Here is a 10426-nt window from a genome sequence, read left to right as displayed (position 1 = left end):
TCATTTTACTCAAATTTGACTCCTCTAGGCACTTGATAAGTCCTCGAAAGGGCTTTTTGGACATCTTTGCAACTATTTTACAGCTACTTCAGTCTATTATCTAATAATGTACAACACACACTGAAATGCCACCAGGAGACATTGTAGAGGTCTATTAATATACCTGGTATCTATTCATTAAAACTATATTCATCCCTATTGTAGACACAATATACAGGGGACAGTTCCACTCCAGCAGAAATAAGTGAGCTTGGATGTGAATATAAATGTTTATTCACAATTGTAGAAAAAACAGACACAATACTGAAGTACAATCAAAGGTAGGAGACACGGCCTTACGCTTTTCTGCTCTTACACTGCCTTCTCACCAATTTCTGATATAGGTACAAAGGTGTTAAAATAGAAGGGCAGGGCACACAATTACATATGTATAGAAACATATACATATGTATATGTGTTAAAGGGACACGAAACCCACTTTTTAACTTTCATTATTTAGAAAGAGCATGCAATTTTAAACAACTTTCCCATTTACTTCTATTATCTAATATGCCTCATTCTCTTGATATCCTTTGTTGAAAAGCATATCTAAATAGGCCTAGTAGCAGCTGATTGGTGGTTGCACATAGATGCCTTGTGTAATTGGCTCACCCATGTGCATTGATATTTCTTCAACAAAGGATATCTGAACAATGAAGTAAATTAAATAATTAAAATACTAAATTAGAATGTTGTTGAATGTTGTTTTAAATTGTATACCCTATCTTAATAATGAAAGAAACCTGTTCGGTTTGATGTCCTTTTATGTACGTGATATTCTGTACAGCTAAGCGGATCTGCAGGAAAAGTGACACCCGGATCCTAACATCTACATATAGTGGGTTTTTTTTTTTTTTTTTTTAATATTTGTCACTCTCGCACTGTCGTTTTTGTCACTTACAGTCTTGGCATCTTCAAAACTGAATTTTAAAATGGGATTTTGCAATCATGACTTTCATAGGAACCTATTGTAATCCGTTTCCATCTTCACCACTGCTAAACCATCTGAATGCATCTTGTGTGTAATGTAGCACTAGAGAAATGGTGCACAGTCTGCCCATCATGACAAAACATACAAGATGCTTTCAGATGATTAATCATTGTTGATGATGGATTCGGATTGCAATAAGTTAATGTCACAGATGTAAATACATTTTTCCCCACAACGAACAATGGTGTTAGATGAACAGACCTTAACTATAACCTTAAGAAGTGTGAATGGGCTATTGTAGCAGTCGGTTTCAGGTGACCCCCCAGTATCTATTGTGAGAACAGGTACTTAATGCACGTAAATACTTTTTTATGAGCTTTTATGTTGAATAGGGGTTCACAGCTGTGTTATTTTAACAAAGTAACAATTTTGCCTTGTGATCAGTTCTGTCAGAAAGCCATTTCTGAGCAAATTGCAGATAGGTTGTTATTATCGACTCCATAATGCTTACTTTTACACATAATTTGCTCATGTCAGACAAGATAAAAGCGGTAGTATATGATCATTGCAAAAAACAAGATTCCAAACTGGTGCACCTAGACGGATACCACAGGGACATTAAACACAAATTGTAAGCTGCGTGGTAATGTACCTTCATATTTGAGAATAATTTTGCAATGAATAATGCAGCTTTATGTGTATTTTGCTGTACATCCCACTGCTAACAGATAATTTTAGCTTTCTGTAGAATAAACAGAACGGCAAGTGAGGGGCCTGCAATAACAATAAACCTACTTCACTTATTTATGTCTTATTTATTGAAAAACAATTCACACTCCATTCTTTAAAGCAACTAAAAGTTTATTTCAGATGACCTCAAAACTTTCTCAAAATTTGGCAGTTTTCCAAATTTAAATTATTAGAGTTATTTTGTTGGGGGGGGTTACATCTTTAATTTCAAGTAAATGACAACTAAAGGAAGGACATTTCTTGCATTTTTGTATTTGGGTGAGACCTTAAAGGGATAGTCTAGTCAAAATTAAACTTTCATGATTCAAATAGAGCATGCAATTTTAAGCAACTTTCTACGTTACTCTTATTATCAATTTGTCTTCCTTCTCTTGTTATCTTTATTTGAAAAAGCAAGTCTGAACATATTCCTATGTGAATTGTAGATGTAATTATTGCTCAATAATATCTTATTCATAGCACAGGTTGTGTAGTGTACTAAATCCTCAATATCTCTGCTGAGTCTTTTACGTGTGTCACACATCCTCTTCTGTAAAGTGGTTTCATAAATTTCTCCTGGACCTGCTATTCTCCAAGGTGAGATCACAACCTCCTGTTCTGACAAACGGGAATGATTTTTTTGTGTGCGTATACATTTGTGTTTGCCCAGACTAAAGTGGCTTCTATTCAGAGTCAAGGGAGCATTTAACAAAGAGACGCAAGATTTAAGAATAGTTGAGTAAGTGGAAAGATTTACTTGCTATTGATGCGAAGGCTGCACTAATGTTTTATTTGTTTTGGACCTAGATACGTCACAGGAGTTTGCTGTCATGTTTCTTGCGTCTCCATATTGTAAAATATATGTAAAAACACCATTTTGTATTTCATTATTCAGATAGAGCATACAATAAATTTACTTCTATTATCAAATTTGCTTCATTCTCTTGGTATCCTTTATTAAAGGAGCAGCAATGCACTACTGGGAGCTAGCTGAACACATAGGGTTAGCCAATGAAACAAAGCATATATGTGCAGTTACTGATCAACAGCTAGCTCCCAGAAGTGCATTGCTGCTTTTGAACCTACCTAGGTATGATTTTCAACAACGGATACCAAGTAGACCAATCCAATATGTTCTGCTAGGTCCCAGTAGTGCATTGCTGTTCCAGAGCTAACTTTAACTATGTGTTTAACCACTAATATGTTATTGCTTTGTTCTACAATACATTGAAAATACCATCATAAGCTTGTTTAAAGTATACAGATCTTTACAATATGCTTTTAAGTTATCACTGAAAAAATAGCTGGCCGTTGTCAATTTCTGTTAAAGCTCATTGGCTGATCATCACTCCCTGCTAATATTCATTGGTTGATATATACCTAGTGCTAATGGTCATTGGTTGATATATACCTAGTGCTAATGGTTATTGGTTGATATATACCTAGTGCTAATGGTCATTGGTTGATATATACCTAGTGCTAATGATCATTGGTTGATATATACCTAGTGTTAATATTCATTGGTTGATATATACCTAGTGCCTAATGGTCTTTAGTTGATATATACCTAGTGCTAATGGTCTTTAGTTGATATATACCTAGTGCTAATGGTCATTGGTTGATACATACCTAGTGCTAATGGTCATTGGTTGATACATACCTAGTGCTAATGGTCATTGGTTGATACATACCTAGTGCTAATATTCATTGGTTGATATATACCTAGTGCTAATATTCATTGGTTGATATATACCTAGTGCTAATATTCATTGGTTGATATCTACCTAGTGCTAATATTCATTGGTTGATACATGCCTAGTGCTAATATTCATTGGTTGATATATACCTAGTGCTAATATTCATTGGTTGATATATACCTAGTGCTAATGGTCATTGGTTGATATATACCTAGTGCTAATGGTCATTGGTTGATACACACCTAGGTCTAATATTCATTGGTTGATATATACCTAGTGCTAATTTTCATTGGTTGATATATACCTAGTGCTAATGGTCATTGGTTTATATATACCTAGTGCTAATGATCATTGGTTGATATATACCTAGTGTTAATATTCATTGGTTGATATATACCTAGTGCCTAATGGTCTTTAGTTGATATATACCTAGTGCTAATGGTCATTGGTTGATACATACCTAGTGCTAATGGTCATTGGTTGATACATACCTAGTGCTAATGGTCATTGGTTGATACATACCTAGTGCTAATATTCATTGGTTGATATATACCTAGTGCTAATATTCATTGGTTGATATATACCTAGTGCTAATGGTCATTGGTTGATATATACCTAGTGCTAATGGTCATTGGTTGATACATACCTAGTTCTAATATTCATTGGTTGATATATACCTAGTGCTAATTTTCATTGGTTGATATATACCTAGTGCTAATTTTCATTGGTTGATATATACCTAGTGCTAATGGTCATTGGTTTATATATACCTAGTGCTAATGGTCATTGGTTGATATATACCTAGTGCTAATGGTCATTGGTTGATATATACCTAGTGCTAATGGTCATTGGTTGATATATACCTAGTGCTAATGGTCATTGGTTGATATATACCTAGTGCTAATCGTCATTGGTTGATACATACCTTGTGCTAATGGTCATTGGTTGATACATACCTAGTGCTAATATTCATTGGTTGATATATACCTAGTGCTAATGGTTATTGGTATATATATACCTAGTGCTAATATTCATTGGTTGATATATACCTAGTGCTAATATTCATTGGTTGATATATACCTAGTGCTAATGGTCATTGGTTGATCTATACCTAGTGCTAATATTCATTGGTTGATCTATACCTAGTGCTAATGGTCATTGGTTGATATATACCTAGTGCTAATGGTCATTGGTTGATATATACCTAGTACTAATGGTCATTGGTTGATATATACCTAGTGCTAATGGTCATTGGTTGATATATACCTAGTGCTAATGATCATTGGTTGATATATACCTAGTGCTAATGGTCATTGGTTGATATATACCTAGTGCTAATGGTCATTGGTTGATATATACCTAGTGCTAATGGTCATTGGTTGATATATACCTAGTGCTAATGGTCATTGGTTGATATATACCTAGTGCTAAAGGTCATTGGTTGATATATACCTAGTGCTAATGGTCATTGGTTGATATATACCTAGTGCTAATGGTCATTGGTTGATATATACCTAGTGCTAATGGTCATTGGTTGATATATACCTAGTGCTAATAGTCATTGGTTGATATATACCTAGTGCTAAAGGTCATTGGTTGATATATACCTAGTGCTAATGGTCATTGGTTGATATATACCTAGTGCTAATGGTCATTGGTTGATATATACCTAGTGCTAATGGTCATTGGTAGATATATACCTAGTGCTAATGGTCATTGGTTGATACATACCTAGTGCTAATGGTCATTGGTTGATATATACCTAGTGCTAATGGTCATTGGTTGATATATACCTAGTGCTAATGGCCGTTGAGCCAATGAGCCTTAGTGGGAAAAGTACAACTGATATTGGTGTTTTTGTTTAACTTAAATTGAAACAGCTTTTACTTCATAATTATTTGAGAAATAAAAGTGTCAACATGTTAATGCTGCTTTTTCATATGGATGATAAAACCCTTTTTTACTTTAAAGGGACATGAAACCCAAAGTTTTCTTTCATGATTCAGATTGAGAATACAATTTAAAAAAAAGTTTCCAATTTACTTCTATTATCAAATTTGTGTTGTTGTCATGTTATTCTTTGTTAAATTGATATCTAGATAGGTAGCATGCACATCTCTGGAGTACATGACAGGAGATAGTGCTGGCATCTGGTGCTCTTGCAAATGTATAACATTGTTGCAAAACTGCTGCCATGTAGTGCTGCAGACACTCCTAAGTTTGGAAGGTGCATGGGAGTAAGCATGGAAGGGGGGGAGTATGAGTATGGAAGGGGGAGTATGGAAGGTGCAGGGAAGTAGGCATAAGAGGGGGGAGTATGAGCATGGAAGGGGGGAGGAGTATGAGCATGGAATGGGGGAGTATGAGTATGTAAGGGGGTATAAATATGAAGGGGGAGTATGGAAGGAGCAGGGCAGTGAGCATGGAAGGGGGTGTATGAGCATGAAGGGTCGAGTATGAGTATGATTTATTATCAGTAAATGTTTGATTTGCATACCTATTTTAGATACCTGGGGTCACGTAAAAAATTCTCGTGCGAAAAGGGGTCCCAAGTAGAAAAAGGTTAAGAAGCCCTGTTGTAGAGGATGAGCACATGCACATTCTCCCTTGGTCCTTGCTGTTTATGCTAACACACATGCTAATGCCGAAGGTTTTTGTGGTATTTAAAATCAGCGTGAAGTAAGTGCTAATATATTTCTGACTTAAAACAAGGACACTAAAAACCTGGTAGTTACAAGACATTTCTACCTAGTGCTAATGGTCATTGGTTGATATATACCTAGTGCTAATATTCATTGGTTGATATATACCTAGTGCTAATATTCATTGGTTGATATATACCTAGTGCTAATGGTCATTGGTTGATATATACCTAGTGCTAATATTCATTGGTTGAAATATACCTAGTGCTAATGATCATTGGTTGATATATACCTAGTGCTAATATTTATTGGTTGATATATACCTAGTGCTAATGGTCATTGGTTGATATATACCTAGTGCTAATGGTCATTGGTTGATATATACCTAGTGCTAATGGTCATTGGTTGATACATACCTTGTGCTAATGGTCATTGGTTGATACATACCTAGTGCTAATATTCATTGGTTGATATATACCTAGTGCTAATGGTCATTGGTATATATATATATACCTAGTGCTAATATTCATTGGTTGATATATACCTTGTGCTAATATTCATTGGTTGATATATACCTAGTGCTAATGGTCATTGGTTGATATATACCTAGTGCTAATATTCATTGGTTGATCTATACCTATTGCTAATGGTCATTGGTTGATATATACCTAGTGCTAATGGTCATTGGTTGATATATACCTAGTACTAATGGTCATTGGTTGATATATACCTAGTGCTAATGGTCATTGGTTGATATATACCTAGTGCTAATGATCATTGGTTGATATATACCTAGTGCTAATGGTCATTGGTTGATATATACCTAGTGCTAATGGTCATTGGTTGATATATACCTAGTGCTAATGGTCATTGGTTGATATATACCTAGTGCTAATATTCATTGGTTGTTCTATACCTATTGCTAATGGTCATTGGTTGATATATACCTAGTGCTAATGGTCATTGGTTGATATATACCTAGTGCTAATGGTCATTGGTTGATATATACCTAGTACTAATGGTCATTGGTTGATATATACCTAGTGCTAATGGTCATTGGTTGATATATACCTAGTGCTAATGATCATTGGTTGATATATACCTAGTGCTAATGGTCATTGGTTGATATATACCTAGTGCTAATGGTCATTGGTTGATATATACCTAGTGCTAATGGTCATTGGTTGATATATACCTAGTGCTAATGGTCATTGGTAGATATATACCTAGTGCTAATGGTCATTGGTTGATATATACCTAGTGCTAATGGTCATTGGTTGATATATACCTAGTGCTAATGGTCATTGGTTGATATATACCTAGTGCTAATGGTCATTGGTTGATATATACCTAGTGCTAATGGTCATTGGTTGATATATACCTAGTGCTAATGGTCATTGGTAGATATATACCTAGTGCTAATGGTCATTGGTTGATACATACCTAGTGCTAATGGTCATTGGTTGATATATACCTAGTGCTAATGGTCATTGGTTGATATATACCTAGTGCTAATGGCCGTTGAGCCAATGAGCCTTAGTGGGAAAAGTACAACTGATATTGGTGTTTTTGTTTAACTTAAATTGATACAGCTTTTACTTCATAATTATTTGAGAAATAAAAGTGTCAACATGTTAATGCTGCTTTTTCATATGGATGATAAAACCCTTTTTTACTTTAAAGGGACATGAAACCCAAAGTTTTCTTTCATGATTCAGATTGAGAATACAATTTAAAAAAAAGTTTCCAATTTACTTCTATTATCAAATTTGTGTTGTTGTCATGTTATTCTTTGTTAAAGTGATATCTAGATAGGTAGCATGCACATGTCTGGAGTACATGACAAGAGATAGTGCTGGCATCTGGTGCTCTTGCAAATGTATAACATTGTTGCAAAACTGCTGCCATGTAGTGCTGCAGACACTCCTAAGTTTGGAAGGTGCATGGGAGTAAGCATGGAAGGGGGGGAGTATGAGTATGGAAGGGGGAGTATGGAAGGTGCAGGGAAGTAGGCATAAGAGGGGGGAGTATGAGCATGGAAGGGGGGAGTATGAGCATGGAAGGGGGGAGGAGTATGAGCATGGAAGGGGGGAGTATGAGTGTGAAGGGGGAGTATGGAAGGAGGGGGGGAGTATTAACATGGAAAGGGGGAGTATGATCATGAAAAGGCGGAGTATGAGTAATGAAAGGGGTTATGAATATAAATGAAGACTATGGAAGGTGCAGGGGAGTGAGCATGCAAGGAGGAGTTTGAGTATGATGGGGGAGTATGAGTATGTAAGGGGGTATAAATATGAAGGGGGAGTATGGAAGGAGCAGGGCAGTGAGCATGGAAGGGGGTGTATGAGCATGAAGGGGCGAGTATGAGTATGATTTATTATCAGTAAATGTTTGATTTGCATACCTATTTTAGATACCTGGGGTCACGTAAAAAAATTCTCGTGCGAAAAGGGGTCCCAAGTAGAAAAAGGTTAAGAAGCCCTGTTGTAGAGGATGAGCACATGCACATTCTCCCTTGGTCCTTGCTGTTTATGCTAACACACATGCTAATGCCGAAGGTTTTTGTGGTATTTAAAATCAGCGTGAAGTAAGTGCTAATATATTTCTGACTTAAAACGAGGACACTAAAAACCTGGTAGTTACAAGACATTTCTACCTAGTGCTAATGGTCATTGGTTGATATATACCTAGTGCTAATATTCATTGGTTGATATATACCTAGTGCTAATGGTCATTGGTTGATATATATCTAGTGCTAATATTCATTGGTTGATCTATACCTAGTGCTAATGGTCATTGGTTGATATATACCTAGTGCTAATGGTCATTGGTTGATATATACCTAGTACTAATGGTCATTGGTTGATATATACCTAGTGCTAATGGTCATTGGTTGATATATACCTAGTGCTAATGATCATTGGTTGATATATACCTAGTGCTAATGGTCATTGGTTGATATATACCTAGTGCTAATGGTCATTGGTTGATATATACCTAGTGCTAATGGTCATTGGTTGATATATACCTAGTGCTAATGGTCATTGGGTTGATATATACCTAGTGCTAATGGTCATTGGTTGATATATACCTAGTGCTAATGGTCATTGGTTGATATATACCTAGTGCTAATGGTCATTGGTAGATATATACCTAGTGCTAATGGTCATTGGTTGATATATACCTAGTGCTAATGGTCATTGGTTGATATATACCTAGTGCTAATGGTCATTGGTAGATATATACCTAGTGCTAATATTCATTGGTTGATATATACCTAGTGCTAATGATCATTGGTTGATATATACCTAGTGCTAATATTCATTGATTGATACATACCTAGTGCTAATATTCATTGGTTGATATATACCTAGTGCTAATATTCATTGGTTGGTATATACCTAGTGCTAATGGTCATTGGTTGATATATACCTAGTTCTAATGGTCATTGGTTGATATATACCTAGTGCTAATGGTCATTGCTTGATACATACCTAGTTCTAATATTCATTGGTTGATATATACCTAGTGCTAATGATCATTGGTTGATATATACCTAGTGCTAATGGTCATTGGTTGATATATACCTAGTGCTAATGGTCATTGGTTGATATATACCTAGTGCTAATGGTCATTGGTTGATATATACCTAGTGCTAATATTCATTGGTTGATATATACCTAGTGCTAATATTCATTGGTTGATATATACCTAGTGCTAATATTCATTGGTTGATATATACCTAGTGCTAATGGTCATTGGTTGATATATACCTAGTGCTAATATTCATTGGTTGAGATATACCTAGTGCTAATGGTCATTGGTTGATATATACCTAGTGCTAATGGTCATTGGTTGATATATACCTAGTACTAATGGTCATTGGTTGATATATACCTAGTGCTAATGGTCATTGGTTGATATATACCTAGTTCTAATGATCATTGGTTGATATATACCTAGTGCTAATGGTCATTGGTTGATATATACCTAGTGCTAATGGTCATTGGTTGATATATACCTAGTGCTAATGGTCATTGGTTGATATATACCTAGTGCTAATGGTCATTGGTTGATATATACCTAGTGCTAATGGTCATTGGTAGATATATACCTAGTGCTAATGGTCATTGGTTGATATATACCTAGTGCTAATGGTCATTGGTTGATATATACCTAGTGCTAATGGTCATTGGTTGATATATACCTAGTGCTAAAGGTCATTGGTTGATATATACCTAGTGCTAATGGTCATTGGTTGATATATACCTAGTGCTAATGGTCATTGGTTGATATATACCTAGTGCTAATGGTCATTGGTAGATATATACCTAGTGCTAATGGTCATTGGTTGATACATACCTAGTGCTAATGGTCATTGGTTGATA

Source organism: Bombina bombina, unplaced genomic scaffold, assembly GCF_027579735.1.
Source record: "Bombina bombina isolate aBomBom1 unplaced genomic scaffold, aBomBom1.pri scaffold_990, whole genome shotgun sequence".
Lineage (NCBI taxonomy): Eukaryota > Metazoa > Chordata > Amphibia > Anura > Bombinatoridae > Bombina > Bombina bombina.
Note: the sequence above shows the minus strand (reverse complement) of the source record.